Source organism: Drosophila eugracilis, unplaced genomic scaffold (assembly GCF_018153835.1).
Source record: "Drosophila eugracilis isolate 14026-0451.02 unplaced genomic scaffold, ASM1815383v1 contig_989, whole genome shotgun sequence".
Taxonomy (NCBI): Eukaryota; Metazoa; Arthropoda; class Insecta; order Diptera; family Drosophilidae; genus Drosophila; species Drosophila eugracilis.
The window spans coordinates 91,952-107,951 of NW_024573909.1; the positions used below are offsets into that span (position 1 = coordinate 91,952).

The window sequence follows — 16,000 nt, forward strand, 5'->3', positions numbered from 1 at the left end:
CGAGGTGCAGCAGCGAGTGGTGATCCTGACCACACGTTCTACAGCAGTCCCCACGCCGACACGATCCGTCGGAGTGCTCGTGAGCCAGGCAGCTGGAGCAATACCGGTTCACGAGAACCGCCCGGAGCCGCTTCTCGGCACTGAGACGTAGAAAGCGCCGACACTTCTTCAGCGGATGGATCCCACTGCAGACTCGGCATCGGTAGGACTGGGTACCTCGAGTACATCTGCTCTCCAGTGACTGGGCGCTGCGTGGACGTGGCGACATCGTGCTGAATATCACTGGCGGAACTATGATGGAGAAACAAAACAGCGTTATCAGAATTGGTGTGAAGTTCGACTTGGAATTACGGGCAGAGCTACGAGACAGCACAATGGGCTGCGGCAGAACGGCGGTGGCCATTTCCGACAGCAACAATGCGCCGCACAGCTCTAACCGAGGGAGCGACACCGTTTTAACTGGGGCCACTCGAGTCTTTGCCGTCAGCAGGTTCACTATGACCGCAGACCCAACCTCGACACGGACGTAAATTGCTGCGCCGTACGCCTTCTCTGAAGCGTCGCAGAACCCGTGATGCTCGACCCTTAGGTGTGGTCGGAACGCGACCCATCGAGGAACACGAATCTGATCGAGCACCGAGTAATTCTCCAGGAAGTCAACCCATCGCTGACAGAAATCTTGAGGGAGGGCGTCGTCCCACCCCAGATCCAGGAGCCAAATGTCCTGCATGAACATTTTTGCCCGGACAATGAAAGGAGCGAGCCAACCTGCTGGATCGAACAATTTGGCAATTTGGGAGAGGACTTGGCGCTTCGTGAAGGACGAGCCGCAAGTCACCTCTGGCGGAACGAAAAAAAAACTCATCGCTCGTCGCCTTCCAGCGCACGCCGAGTGTCTTGGCCGTGCTCTCTGCATCGATGTCGAGGAAATCAGCACGAAGGAGGTGGTCGCTCGGAATGTCGGCCAGGATCGCCTTGCTGTTCGACGTCCATTTCCTCAGTGGAAACCCTGCTGACTCTAGGGCGCCCTTTAGCTCCCGAATCACCACTTGGGCTTCGGTTTTGGAGTCTGCCCCCGCGAGAACGTCATCAACGTACATAAAATGCCGGATAACCTGGCTGGCCTGCGGGTACTTCAACTCTTCGTCGTCAGCGAGCTGCTGCAGGACACGGATCGCTAGGAACGGGGCACAATTGACACCAAAGGTAACCGTTTTTAATTCGTAGTCGCGGATCTCCCCATCGGGATTGCGAAACAAAATACGTTGGAGTGGAGTATGCTTGGGGTCTATCCAAATTTGCCGATACATCTTCTCGATGTCGGCGTTGAAGACAAACCTAAAGTATCGCCACTTTAGGATTTGAATCGTTAGGTCGGATTGTAAGACCGGGCCCGCGTAAAGAATGTCGTTCAGACTGGTCCCGTTTGCGGACGGGCTCGAAGCATTGAAGACTACCCGCACCTTGGTGGTCGTGCTTTCGGGCTTGAAGACGGCATGATGTGGGAGGTAGTAGGTAGCGGAACTGCTCGTGGGAGAGACCTCGGTCATGTGGCCTAAGTCGATGTATTCCCGTATTACCGAGTCATAGCGGGCCTTAAGGGGCGGGTCCCTCTTCAGGCGCTGCTCATTACGTAGGAACTGAGCAAGAGCAAAGGACCGTGAAGCTGACAGCTCGGAACCCTTCTGCTCGGGGTCGCGTAAGGGGAGCGTCACAACGTACTTGCCACACTCGTCTCTTCTCGTCGTCTGGACAAAATTGTGCTCGCAAACTGAATCCGATTCCGAATTAATCTGAGTGGGCACATCCTCCACCTCCCAAAATTTGGTGAGTAGCTGATCCAGCGAGTCACCGAGGCTACGGGCAACTCGTGTGGAAAAAACGGACACGCTGCGAGGGTTGGCTGGAGATAATGGGCCTGTCAGCACCCATCCAAAAATGGTTTCCTGACCGAGAAGTGACCCGCAGATGTTAGCCCTGGTATTACCGAGGAGAATGGACGGAAGAATGTCAGCTCCTATTAACACATCGACTTGGGAGCTTTCAAAGAAGTTGGGGTCCGCCAGGGGAATGTCGGGCAGCCCCTTGAGGCGATCTCGCGCAATCGGATATGATGGCAGATTTCCTGCCAACTGCGGAAGAACGTAAGCCGCAGTCTCTAATTGTAGCCCGGGTCTCGACGGCGACCGAATGGAGAAATGGCACAATTTAGTAGACTGCGCGGCAATGGTCTGATTAAGACCGGACACTTGGGCTTGAATAGTCTTGAAGGGAAGCTTGACAAGGTTGAACAGTCGTTCAGTTATGAACGTCGCTTCGGACCCTGAGTCTATCAGTGCTCGTGCCTGGAAACTGCACCCCAGATGGCACACGTTGATAAGGGCAGTGCCCAATAGGACGGCTCCAGACCCGGAGGCGAAACACACCTGCACATCCGACTGATCCTCTGAGCCGTTTGTGCTTCTGGAAGGTTGTGCGGGTCGAGCCCTTGCTGGAGTAGGCGGACTTGGAGCCGTAGTGAACGGATTGCCGCGGTGCAGGAGGGTGTGATGTCGGCTGTGGCATGTGAAGCAGGTATGGGCGCTCGTGCAGTCTCGCTGCTGGTGCCCTCGAGCAAAACAGTTCAAGCATAACTGCTTCCTCTTAATGTAGTCGGAGCGCCCGTCCACGTTCATTTCTAGGAAACGCGGACATAAGCGGATAGGGTGGTTTTCCCTCGAACAGAGGTCGCATCCCTTTTGGCCCGGAGCCACTCGAGTCTCGTACGAATGGAGCCTCCGTGCAGGGGCAGCAGGGAGTCCCGACCTTGGCGGAGATTGCCCGGAGCCACTAGGCCTAACGTCGTCGATGGCCTCCAGAGTGCGATGGCGCTCTGTCAGGAAGTTATCTAACTCCTTCCATGTTGGAATTTCGGCCTTATTATGTACGGATTGCTCCCACATAGAAAGTGTGACCTTGGGGAGCTTCGAGGAAATCATAAAGACCAGGAGACAATCCCACGCCTCAACATTGATGGCGGACATTTCTAGGGCTGTCAGACAACTCTGAATGGTGGCTTGCAGTTCCCTCAGCGCGACCCCGGACTCTTGAGAAATAGCCTGGAGGTTGAAAAGGATCTTCAACTGGCTATTGACTAACAGCCGCCGATTCTCAAAACGGTCTGTGAGGCTTTGCCACGCTGCGACAAACCCCTCATGGGTAAGCGGAGCCTTAGCAACAATGGCGTGAGCGTCACCACTTGTTTTGGACAGCAAGTGAAACAACTTCTCTACCGGGGTGAGCCGCGAGTTTTGGATATAAATGGCCGCAAACAAGTCTCTAAAGGTGGGCCACCGAAGGTAATCACCCGCAAAGACCTCGGTATCCACTGGAGGTAACCGACAGCCTGTAGACGCGGGCGTGTGGACATTGACGGAAGCCTGCGTGGATTGGGAGGCAATTTTCTCCCGAAGCTGGGCAATACACCTCGAATATACGGAGTAACAGTAGCTGTACTTCGATTCCAGCACTGCTGAGGTGGCCGAATTGTCGTCGGACACGGCGAGCAAATCGGAGCAGCTCTCATAGCACTTCTCCACCTTCTCCCAAAGTGCCCGAATTTGGTCTCGATGGACTTCGCACATGTATTGGGAGCTTGTTTCTGGGCCTCCCGGGGTATTGATGTTGGCCTCAAATTGGCTAATTCGATCTGTCGTAGCGATGAACTTTTTCAGCGCCACGTCGACCGCACTTTGAGCCATTTTTACAACGGAGCGAGTCTGCCTCTGTGAAGGATCGGGGATTGTATTGACGTTTTCGTCACTCTTTGCCCTTTGAATGGCCCTGGTCGCCTTAGGCTTCAAAAGAGGCGTCCGCGGAGATGCGGATTGAGATCTGTTCAAACTGATGGATGGGATCGGACGCGGATTTTTGTCGTCTCCCGTGGGCATTCTCAAAAGTCAATTAGCTGGTCAGCGCTTGGCGACTGACTTGCGCAATAGGGGGTCTCGTTCGAAGCGGTGGCTGGTCACACTAAAGTGATGAGAACGGTGAAATCGCGGATGGATTGCGATCACAGGGAACTAGTAGGCACTAGCGGCGCCGATGTCGAAAGGAAGATCGTGTGCGGCACAAATCGAATGTGAAAACAAAACTTCAGGAGCCCAACAACCCAGAAGTAGACGAGGTTTGGTGAGATTGTAGGCGGATGTTGCCTGATGCGGAGTGGAAGCTGCGCTAAGGGCACGGAGAATGGACACGTACCGTTCGGAATTCACCCCGAAGGAAAAAAAACCAGCACCAAAAAAAAACACAACACGGCTACTGAGCCGGCGAGGTTGCGAACTTAGGCGACACAATCACGGATTTGTAGTGAAATGCCGGTTTTTTTTTTTTTTTAATACAGATTTTATTTCAGTTAAATTTATAATTATTTATTCCCTGAAATTGGACGCAGAAAATATATGGAATGCATGCAAGTATGTATATATGTAGGTATATGTATGCTCGTGAGGCCTAGGTTGGCACAGTGGACTGCGGACTGTATAAATAGAGGAACTGAAAGCTGTGTAAGGAAAAAAAAACACTGATTGGGAAAAAAAAATATTACGCCAGCGGCGGACTGTTAAATGACTTTAGGAATTTTTGAAATAAATCACACCGGCTGGCCAATATTAATTATGCTTTATTTTCGTCACCACACAATTTCACAAAGTATGTATGTATATATGCAAGTATATGTATGCACGTAAGGCCTAGGTTGGCACAGTGGACTGTGGACTGTATAAATGGAGGAACAGAAAGCAGTGTGGTGTAAAAAAAAAGACACTGATTGGAAAAAAAAATATTACGCCACCGGTGGACCGTTAAATGAATTTAGGAATTTTTGGAAATAAATCACACCGGCTGGCCAATATTAATTATGCCTTATTTTTGTCACCACTGTTTCACTGTTCACTTGGTCAATTTTACGCGGCTTAATTGCACCAAAAAAAGAAAAAGGTATGGTTGTATGTGTGTATATTATATGTATGCACATATGCCTCGACCGTTGGCAAGCGAATAGCGGAATAGCAAATAACGGGGAGGCCGAAAACGGCGAGGAATATGGCGGCACACAAAACGGAGTCGGATGGAAAATTTGGCAGAATATGAAGACGAATAAGAGTAGAAAATCTCAAACTGCCGTTGTGTCGGAAAACTCGGACTTGGAGTTGACACGGAAAGGAAATAAATCTTGCAGCCGTGTGAACGAAATTTTATGTTCGGACCACTGCTGAAGACCGGCAGAGAGACGGAGACGGAAAAAATTTCGTACTTATCTTTTGGCGGAACACTGCCGAGAACTGCTGGTAGAAGAAGATATCCAGAATCCAAAGTATCCAGAATATCCAGGAAATCCGGCTCGAAGGACCAAATGTTGTAGTGGGGCGGTGTTGCCGGAAAAAGATGCCTCTTGATTGTGGTGGAAGTCGGGGGAGTCGTCGAATCGCCCGTCTGGTTTATTCACTTCATACAAGAAAACTGAACTTAACTTAACTTAGCATAAGAAAAGACGATCGCCGACGGCCGACCGCTGCACTTGGACCCGAGAGAGCGAGAGTGCAAGATTGTTCAGAGAGGGGCGAGGGCGGATGCACTCTTCAGCGCGGATGCGCTCTTCAGCGCGGTTGCACTCTTCAGCGCGGATGCGCTCTTTAGAGTGGATGCGCTCTTCAGCGCGGATGCGCTCTTCACGCGCTCTTCTTCGGCGGCACATTAGCCCCTCATCTGAACACTATCAATCTCACACCATTTTTAATTTAATATTTTATTTAAAAAAAAAAAAATAAATATATTTAAAAAATTTTAAAAAAAATTAATTTTCGAAAGTCTTAATGTTTCCTTTTCACAAAAAAATAATTTAATTTTAAAAAAAAAAAAAAATTCAAAATTAAAATTTAAAATTTAATAAAAAAAATAAAAAAAAGGTCAAAAAAAAAAATAAAAAAAAAAAAAAAAAAAAAAAAAAAATTTATAAAACATTATAAAAAAAAAAAAAATTTTTTTATAAAAAAAAAAAAAAAAAAAAAACCCGCCAAGCGCTTTGCCCTTCCCCCTCCCTTTTTTCCTTTCTTCCCCAATAAAAACAAAACAAAAGCGGCAATTAAAATAAATAATAGAAAAAATCTCTCGGCCTATTCATTCGCACCGTTCACGGCACCGCATTTTTGTTTGTATAATTATAAGTTATAAAGCATATCTAGAAACAGATAGCATACCTCAAAAACATTTGGTGGCCCCGAGTTGATCGTGAACGCGTGTAAATGTTAAGAAATTATTAAATATTGTTTTAATAATTCTTACTCAATCAGGTGTGAAGGTCAATATACTCAATTCGCATCGTTTGTACGGTATTCGCTTATACCAGCAAACCAAAGCTTCAGTCAGCATCGGCTACTACTATCCGGCCACTCCCACCCGTACGCCCACCAAGCTCAAAAGACGGTTTTCGCATTTTCTAGAAAAGCTGAGATCTCGGTAACTATAAGTGATAGAAAGTTCGGATTAAGAATGTAGGTTTTTATGATGCTCCCAATGCGAATTGTTGATCAAGACCCACGTCCACTCTAACGCCCACAAAACCCGAAAAACCAAAAATGCAAAACGAGTTTTCATCCGGCCACGCCCACACAAACCGCGGAAAACTGTGGCGTCTATAATATTATTATCAATGCCTTCGTTTGACCTTGATGGCGCCATGTGAATTTCAACTAGCAAAATGAATATTTTAAAAAAGAATAGAACAGTAACTTGTATTTTATTGTCGCGGAACTCGACTATAGCGTTTCTTCTTGTTTTTAATTTCTACGACCTCTTTGAGGATTTAAGCTTATCTTAGAACATTTATTCAGACCGCGTGGTCGAGGCACACATATTCAACCACCTCTCAATTTCGCCAGATCTGCACCTTCTTTCACTTCCGACGACGATTCCTGATCATTTTTCCCCGGCGTATTACAACACGCCCTCAAAGGCGACTCCGTGACAACTACTCAAATTTGTAGACTTTTTGTTGTTGCATATTTGGTGAGTTCTTTGGTTTTAAGCTCTTTCGCCAATATGTACTCAATTAAAATGCGGTTAATTTTTGGCTGCAACTTAAGCGCCAAGCATAATAAAATGAATCTTAAACTAAATTGTAATTAACGAAACGGCAAAACAACACTCACTCTGATAACAACAACACCACTTTAGTTGAAACAGGCTTGATCATAATAACATTTGATACACGCAAACTCCCAGAATTATTGCGAGTTGGCTACGAAACAGTTCGTATTCGTGAGTACATCCCACTACCACTCCGATGCCGAAAATGCCTCCGCTATGGTCACCCAGCATCAATATGCAAAAGCTCCGAAACTTGCACTAATTGCTCAGAAATAAAACACACAAGCGACGGAGAAACATGCAAAAACGAAAAAAATTCCTAAACTGCAAAAACAACCAAGAACTTGGCCATCAGCATAGCTCAATCGACTGTAAATGCCCTACTTTCATAAAAAACCAAGAATAAACAGCTAAGAAGCTTCCCACTCCTTCCCCTCTACCATCCAACCCGCTACCCCCTCATCCAAAATTTGGTCCAATATAAGACGCTTCTGCGGACTTAACCCAGTTGAACAAATTCATGCGATCACAAACGCACAAAACAATGAGACAACATTAGCCAGCAACGAAATTACTAACATATTTGCACGAGATTTCTCAGACCTCTCCGGCGACTGAAACTTTTTAGAGGAGTCCCGAAACCACAAATACAAAAGAAACTTTCAAAATGATACCCCCTCTGCAATAGCCCAAACCATAGAAAAAAACATAAAATTCTTAGAACTTACCTTAGCCCTACAAACATTAAAAGGATCTTCCGCAGGACTAAACAGAATTTCATATCAAATGATTAAAAATAGCTCCACCATAACAAAAAACAGAATAACCAAATTTTTCAACGAAATATTTAACAATCACATACCACAAGCTTACAAAACAAGTCTAATCATTCTAATCATCAAGCCGAACACAGACATAACTAAACCCACTTTATACCGACCCATTTCGATCAACTGTTGTATAGCCGAAAGACTAGATAAAATTATAGCCAAAATGGTTAAATGGTTAATGGTTAGTGTGATGGTTAACCTACTGAACGAAAACCAATTCGGATTTAAAAAAGGCAAATCGACTTTCGACTGCCTACTTTATGTAGACTATCTTATAACGAAGTCAAAAATGAACTCCTCCCTCGTAAATGATTTCTCAAGAGCCTTTGACCGAGTCGGTGTACACTCAGTAATCGACCAACTGTAGGAATGGAAAATAGGTCCAAAAATATTCCACTACATCAAAAACTTCATGATTAACAGAAAAATAATTGTTCGAGTCGGGCCACATACATCGAACTCATTACCCTTATTCAATGTAATTCCACAAGGTTCGCCCATATCCGTAATACTATTCCTTATTGCCTTCAATAAACTATCAGACATCATATCCTTAAATAAAGATATCAAATTTAATGAATACGCCGACGACTCTTTTCTTATAAATTAAACAAAAATTAAACAAAGTAAAAACACCGTTTAACTCTGCAATCCGTCTAGTCCTCGGAGCCTATCGCTCTACTCCAATAAACAACTTACTCTACGAAGCAAATATTCCTCCACTAGAAATGAGACGAGACCTTCAAACTGCCAAACAATCTCAAAACTTAATATTTTCTAAAAACACACCAATTCACAAGATTATCAAACATAAAAAAACCGAAAGGAAGACCAAAAAAAACCAAAACCAAGCCTAGCACTTAATCTACCTTACAAATCAATAAAACTTCATAAATACAAACCTTCCTGGGCACTCCCCAATCTAATAGACACATCACTCCGTACGTACATGAAACACGAAACATCCCAGAAACATAGCAAAAACGTTTCGAACACACAAAGAATAAACTTAAACCACATAATATTCAATCCATTCATATTCACCGACGGTTCAAAAATGAATGGCACAATAACTTATGCCATTACAACAGAAACAAACATTTTAAAATATGGCACACTGCCTCATTATTCATCCGTCCTCACCTCAGAACCATCCTAGAAGCAATCGAAATTATTAAGAACCAAAGAGGTAAATTCATTATCTGTTCCGACTCCCTAGCAACTATAGACTCAATACAGAACTCAAATAACAACCACTTCTACCCAAACAGAATCAGATCACTTTTAACCCAATATGCCCGATTTAGCGCCGATCAAGCCGCAAAGTCAGTAAACATTATGCCACTTATCTTCACCCCAAACATAAATAACGTAGACATAGAAAGACATCTTAAATCTGAATTTGCCATAAAACAAAAGGAAACCATTATACAGTGCAGTCAATGGTACCAATCAATTATTACGAATACCTCACACACCTAGGACTACTTAAGACAGTCCCACAAAAACTGGACCAGACTTGACCAAATAAAAATAATACGACTTCGACTAGGACACACAAACATAACTCACCAACACTATTGAACGAAATTCAACACCAATTTGTCCGTTTTGCCAAGGCGACATTTCATTAAATCATATCCTAAACTCGTGCCCATCACTCTTACAAACCAAACAAACCATGTTTAAAAACGCTAACCCCCTGAATCTCCTTAGCAACCCTGACCCAGACAACAAAAAATCCCACTTTTCCTTAAAACAACTGAATTATACCAAAAATTAAAAAAAATTTCCTAGCAAACACAACAATCAACTAGCCAATTACTCAATATTAGATAAAGATACAGTACCATTGTAAACCAATATAGCCATAGGCCACGCAGCCAGCGCTATATTATCTAAGTTAGCTTAGTTTTGTAAACTATTCTATCTGTTATAAATAACAATAAATAATAATTTTACTTAGCATTAGCACAAGTTTATGTTTACAACTCAACAAAACCTTTTTATAGTACTCAGCAAACCCCAATAATTTTTTTAACGGGACAGAAAAGTTTAAGTATGGTCCAGTATAAAAGTTATCTCCACCCCTCCATCTAGAGTTTAAAAGATTTTGAATTTGGAAGTTATCGAGTGTTTAAAATTGTTTAAGAGTAGCTGTCATTCTCGCATCCTTTTATTTCTTACTTGATTCCACCAAAAAGAAAGCCATACAATTATTTTTAAAAATGTTGCAACATTGTCGGATCGACTCTTGTATCTTTTCTAATAATTCCTTGAAAGTTCAGGTAACTCTTATAAGGGAGCATATAAAAGTCTTGATTTTAGATAGTAATTTGAATGTCATCGTTTGGTTTAAATGTTTAATTATACGACAAATAGTTATAAATTTTTTTTTGTAATACTCTCATCGAGTAAACTTTTTCTCGAATATTTAATATTATATTTCATTCATTGTTTTCTTTCTGTAAGTTTGAAGCCTAGAGACTTTAAAAATAATTTATTTTTTAAAGTAAGTGAGCTTCTTTTTAGATTTGATTCCCTTCCTAAAGTAATACAATTATTAATGATTGGTTGAGTGTATGCACCAGGTCTTTTATTATTCTGTCTTACGAATATTCATCTGAATCGAAACGTTCTCACCAGAGTGTGCTAATTTCATTACAGTTGATTGGCAAGTAAATAAGATTGTGTGGTGTCACATTTATTTTGTAGCCAGGAGGAACATTAATACCGAGTTGGGTATATTGTCTACATTAAATACGTAAATAGGATGTAAGGGTTATGGCTCACTCTGATATCGGGTACAGCTTCTGGCTCACTTTGATAACATATACGGCTTCTGGCTCTCTTCCGGTTAAATGGTTTTATTATCAGTTGTAGTTAATATGGTTTTAATATCAGTTGTGGTTTTTGTGGTCTATGCGGTTTCCGGTTTTTGTAGGCTCTGTAGTTTTAGTATCAGTTGTAATGTGTATGTGTTTTTGTGGGTTGTGTAGTTTTACAGAATGCCCCAAGTAGCAATTGCTTTTTGAACTATCGATAATTTTGACTTTGACATTTCGAATGTCATTGTCAATGTGTCAGATATTTAGTAGAAGGTTTTCGGTTTACGGAATAGTTTATTTTACGCTCGAAGAATTCTGATCGTTAATGGGGCTATCGGGGAATGTTGTAAGGCTTTATCTTTTCCCGAATGGAAGAAGAACACATAGGCGACATATGTTTCCAGCATGATGGCGCTACGTGCCACACAACCAACGTGGTAAGTTTGAAAACCGCATAGCCAGCCTGGCAGCTGCGATTTGACCACGTTCGACTAGTTTTTGTGAGGTGCCATCAAGGATAAGTGATATGCCAACCACCCAGAGACGATTGACGTCCTAAAACACGAGATTGAAGTCGCCATGATGGCCAATGAGGGCCATAACATCGAAAATGTGTTTAAAAATTGGGTCGACCGAATGGGCTACTGTAAAGCCAGCCGACACGTGTTCTGATAATCAAGATCATTCGTATATCGTGTCTACTTGGGGGCACGCTTTCTGAAAAATATTTTCTAGAACATTCACGATTTGATATTCTTTATTTTATCATGTACCCCACTCAATCCCCTCTCTCCATCCACCCCTTCTCGGACTTTACAAACACATCATCGATGAAGGCTTTAGATGTTTTTTTCTGAATGAACGCAAAAATGTTATATAAACTTAAAAATTCAGTTCTCATATTTTTTCCGAAAAGAAGCCGTTATCACAAACCACAAATATTCAGTTATCACAAACCACAAATATTTTTTTTGTAAAAGGAAGTATTTATCTCAAACCGCAGTTCTCACGCTTGTTTTTCTGAAAAATAATATAAATACTGAATGCGAGCAACAAAATATTTTTTTTTGTGGAAGGAAATAGATATAACAAACCCAGTTCCCACGTTTTGTTGTTTCTAAAAATGGTTTAAATACTGATACCATACTGGCCAACAATACTGACCAAGTCAGAAGAAATTCATGCTATTTGTGCCATACAAACTCGTACTGTTTTAGCTGCCTCCTCATTGCTTACCTACAGGATGAGTGAATCGAGCTCGGTGCATTATCTCTGCCATCAATAAGGATCATAAGATCAATGCCCTTTAATTAACCTGTATCAGTAGAAAATGCAGAAGTCAGGAGAACGCAGAGTTAGTTGTGTTTCTGCCAGAGCGTTATCTAAGACGGCTGTGCAGCATGTTTCGAAAGGGAACTAGAAATTCGTCAAAGAAACCTTATTCTCGGAAGAAGAGAAATTAAAAAAAGAATAAAATATATTTAAATATTGAAAAACAAAAAAAAATAAAATGGTTGTAGTTTTTTGCGAGTTTTGTGGGGTCATTTTCAAGAATATAGCTTTTGTTGATCAACTAAGAGTTTTTAATTGCTGTAGAATAAATAAATCGGGGCAGTTCAATTTACAAATTTTACTCCGAGCTCAAATCAAACAAAATCCACTTAGCACAAAGAACACGGGGAATGTACAAAACGAAGCTGTTGAAATATACGTATGTAAATACATACAAGTGCAAGAGTTATATATATATTCATACATCACATTTATTGTTTATGTGTTGGTAGAGAGGGATCTAAGAAGGTAACGGCAACAGTGCCTTTTGGTTGTCCCCCTCACATATTCCTCTTCTTTTGTGCACGCGTCAATTAGCGTCACTTCAGATTTGGCAGCGAGCTAGTGCAGTTCATATAATCTAAATCAAAGTGTTCTTATTTATGGGCCCAGTCACAATTGCAACTGAAAAATAATAGGAATACGTTGATTGTTGAAATAAAACTTAAAGTGAATAAAAAAAAGGTGAAAGCATATGTGAATGTTTGTGTGCATATATGTATGCAGTTTGCAGTCACCATCGAAATATAAATGCTAGAAGTGTTTGATTATTGTGTGATAGAAATTTCACAATATAACTATTTAATTTCACAAAAAATGACTCTGGGACCAATTCACATATATTATATTTCCAGGAAGAAGCCAAGACGAATTCGCCGAACTGACGAATTTGCTGAACTGTGTTAGTGGACCGTGTTGCTGAACTGTGCCGCTGTGTTGCTAAAAAGTTGTTTGCTAGGAAGTATTGCTGTGTTGGAAAACGATGGATAAGGGTAAACGGAACATAAAACCATTTATGGAGAAAAGTACTCTATTTGAAAGTTAGTAGGTTAATAAAGCTGGTTCTGGCATAGATTAATCGGCTATTAAGCTGTCACATAGATAGAAAATATTGTTTCCCCCACCCCGAAACCCATTATCCGTCGTCTCCTATGATAAGGATTGCCCCTTACCACCCTTTTAGTCAGTATAGATTCTGGCACAGAAATCCTAAGCCCATAAATTATAGTTTTTAAAATCAGTGCACGTGTTCAAAGAAGTAATAAAATGTGACGATTGTGTCATGATCCGTTGTGCCCCTATCCGTTATTTGGGAATATTGAAATGTATTCCTGGCCCTAATTAGGAGGATTGGGAACGTCTTAAGGGATTGAATTTTCTCAAAACACACTGTCAATTTCTATATATGTATGCCTCTGTCTACGTGAGTGCGAGTGTATGGTTGAGTGGGAACCCCAGATGTGTGTGAAGAGGGTCGGATTCTTATCACGATATGGAGAACCGATATACGTTCATGGACGGACCATAATAAAATTGTCAAGTGCATACTCAAGTATAAGTCAATGTTTCAAGTTGTTTATTCAAATTTCAGATTTTTAGATTTTAATACTTTAAGCAAAGGGACACAGACTAAATAGTTTGCATTGCAGTCGCCGTTTCTTAACGCTCGCATATCTCACCGTAATAAAAATGTCAATACATATGCAAACAGTTATTGGGTAAACATGGACCAACTAAATTAAGTGAAGGAGGAAAGGGATACAGGAGTGTAACGTTGCAGTAATTGTTTTCTGAGAACATGTTTCTAAGACATTTCTATTCATATTTCAAAGTGTTTGGGATATCTGACTTTCAATATAGTTGAAAAACTGGATTGTTGGGAGGTCTAGGAGTATAACATATAAAACATATGGCAAATGCGTAGACACAAATTCAGCACTGGCTTCTTTTGAGCAGCGGTAAAGCGTATGTAGGTTTACGAATATAGAAACAGAGATATGTATGTATGTACTCACGGCACGCTTACGCAGTCTCCTCCGGGATTAAGTTAAGTTCAAAACCTGAATCTAAAAACGCTTTGACTATCTGAAACTGCACGTTTCCATCCTTGACGTGGACTATCGCCATTGGTATGATACTTTTCGGTACGTGCTAGAAGAGAAATCTGTGTTGCTCTTGGCTGCACAGCTGCTGCTTGACCTTTACGTGAAACTATTGAACGATCTGCAATGGATGGTACATAACCTCGATTTGTTGAGAATTCATGCAAGAGAGTGTGATGCGCTGTTTGCCATACTCTGCACCTTTAATTGGATGAGCAATCGGTTACAGTGTAAGATTTCCGTAAGCAGTTGAATCACAGAGGTGTATTTTTTACGAAATCCTTTCGTTGAGCTAAGCTTAATTTTGCAAAGACCTTGCAATGACTTATATAATGAGTGGCTGACTCACAGTAAACTCAGATAGCCGGTGTAGTGACAAATGTCTTCGACAATAAACTCGGTGATGCTTTTAGTTTCTGAGACCAATCACCTTGGCGGTTCTTGATTGAGATCCGTTAACAACCTACTAAGAACTGGCATCGGTGTGTTAGTGTTTTACAAAACTTGACCCAAATGGGTAGCTCGTCGAATGATTGTTTCTCATCGTAGCTGAGTCGAGTATCTGCGTGCACTTTTGAAAAAACCAGTCCACTTTTGAAATCATTATCGCGTTCATAATATCATCCGCGCTGCCCAAAGATAAGATAGATTCTCGGATAGCTGACAAACAGTTTAACAAATAATTAAATTTACCGATCTGAGGAATTACAGGACATTTTTCCAAATCTGAAAAAATTCTGAACTTCCGATTATTCCGTACTGCGTCCTGTCACGGTCGCCAAAGTGTTCGATCGACTGCCGAACTTGTTCGCCAATCGAAAGTACTTCAGTAAGAATTGTAGCTTAAGCCACGTTATGCAACACTAGATAGTAGTAGCTAGGGCTAGCTTGCAAAGTTGCCATACAGTTACATTGTATAAACTAAATTTACTTTATATTCAAATGCTCCCCGACACCATATATCTGTTACTTCTCGACAAGAATGACAAACATCCCTATGTACGGATTAAAAATATTTTTAAGTAATTATTAAGTTGGGAAATGAAAAAAAAAATATATATATATTTTCTTTGTTTCTCCATTAGATTACTCGGTAAACATATGACGAAAAGTAAGAGGAAACTAATTTTATGCAATACCTTCTACAGAATTTTGACATTTGCAACAAACTGGAAAAACTTAGTCTGGAGTGTAATAAAATTATAACTGAGATGCCGGCAAATAACGATTCTATATTTAGATTTAAAAATTTTAAAAATCAATTAGACGTTCCTTTTGACGTATATGCAAATTTTGAATGTATTTAAGAGGAGATATATATTAAAAGTTCGGATAACATAAATTAAATTCAAAAGCATATACCGTATGCATTTAAGTTTTATATAAAATATTCATTTGATAATAAGTTGTAATGTATCTGTACATACGAGTATATGTATATATCTTCTATATAAAAATTATTCGGGTTTTTCTTCCCGACGCTATAACTCCAGAACGCACAAAGCGATTTCCATGGTTTTGCATTCGTTGGAAAAGTGTCGCGCTCCGTGAGGTTTATATCAAACAACGATGAGAAAAAAATTAAAAAAAGGAAAGCGGGAGAATCATTTTTTATTTAAGTTATGCGTTTCCTCACATTTCAATTGGAACAGCAGGCAAGCTACTGATTGAAGTAGGAATGATTGTTCCAAATCGATCGATGCACTTTGCATTTAACCAAGAACTAAATCGAGAGCTTTAATACATTGTTGATACATTGCAGGAATTCGTTCGAAATAAT

The 16,000-nt window shown here is 41.4% G+C and overlaps 1 long non-coding RNA gene across 2 annotated transcripts; it reads left to right on the plus strand.

Annotated features, from left to right (window-relative positions):
- The first annotated feature begins 10,869 nt into the window (after window positions 1–10,869).
- On the plus strand, window positions 10,870–15,574 carry LOC108112975. 2 transcript variants are annotated; one of them, XR_001772690.2, is made up of 4 exons: window positions 10,870–11,223; window positions 12,973–13,110; window positions 15,306–15,313; window positions 15,369–15,574. It is a non-coding gene; the product is annotated as an uncharacterized LOC108112975 (long non-coding RNA). The 2 variants fall into 2 exon arrangements; XR_001772685.2 differs by having other exon boundaries at window positions 15,306–15,574.
- The last annotated feature ends 426 nt before the right edge of the window (window positions 15,575–16,000 follow it).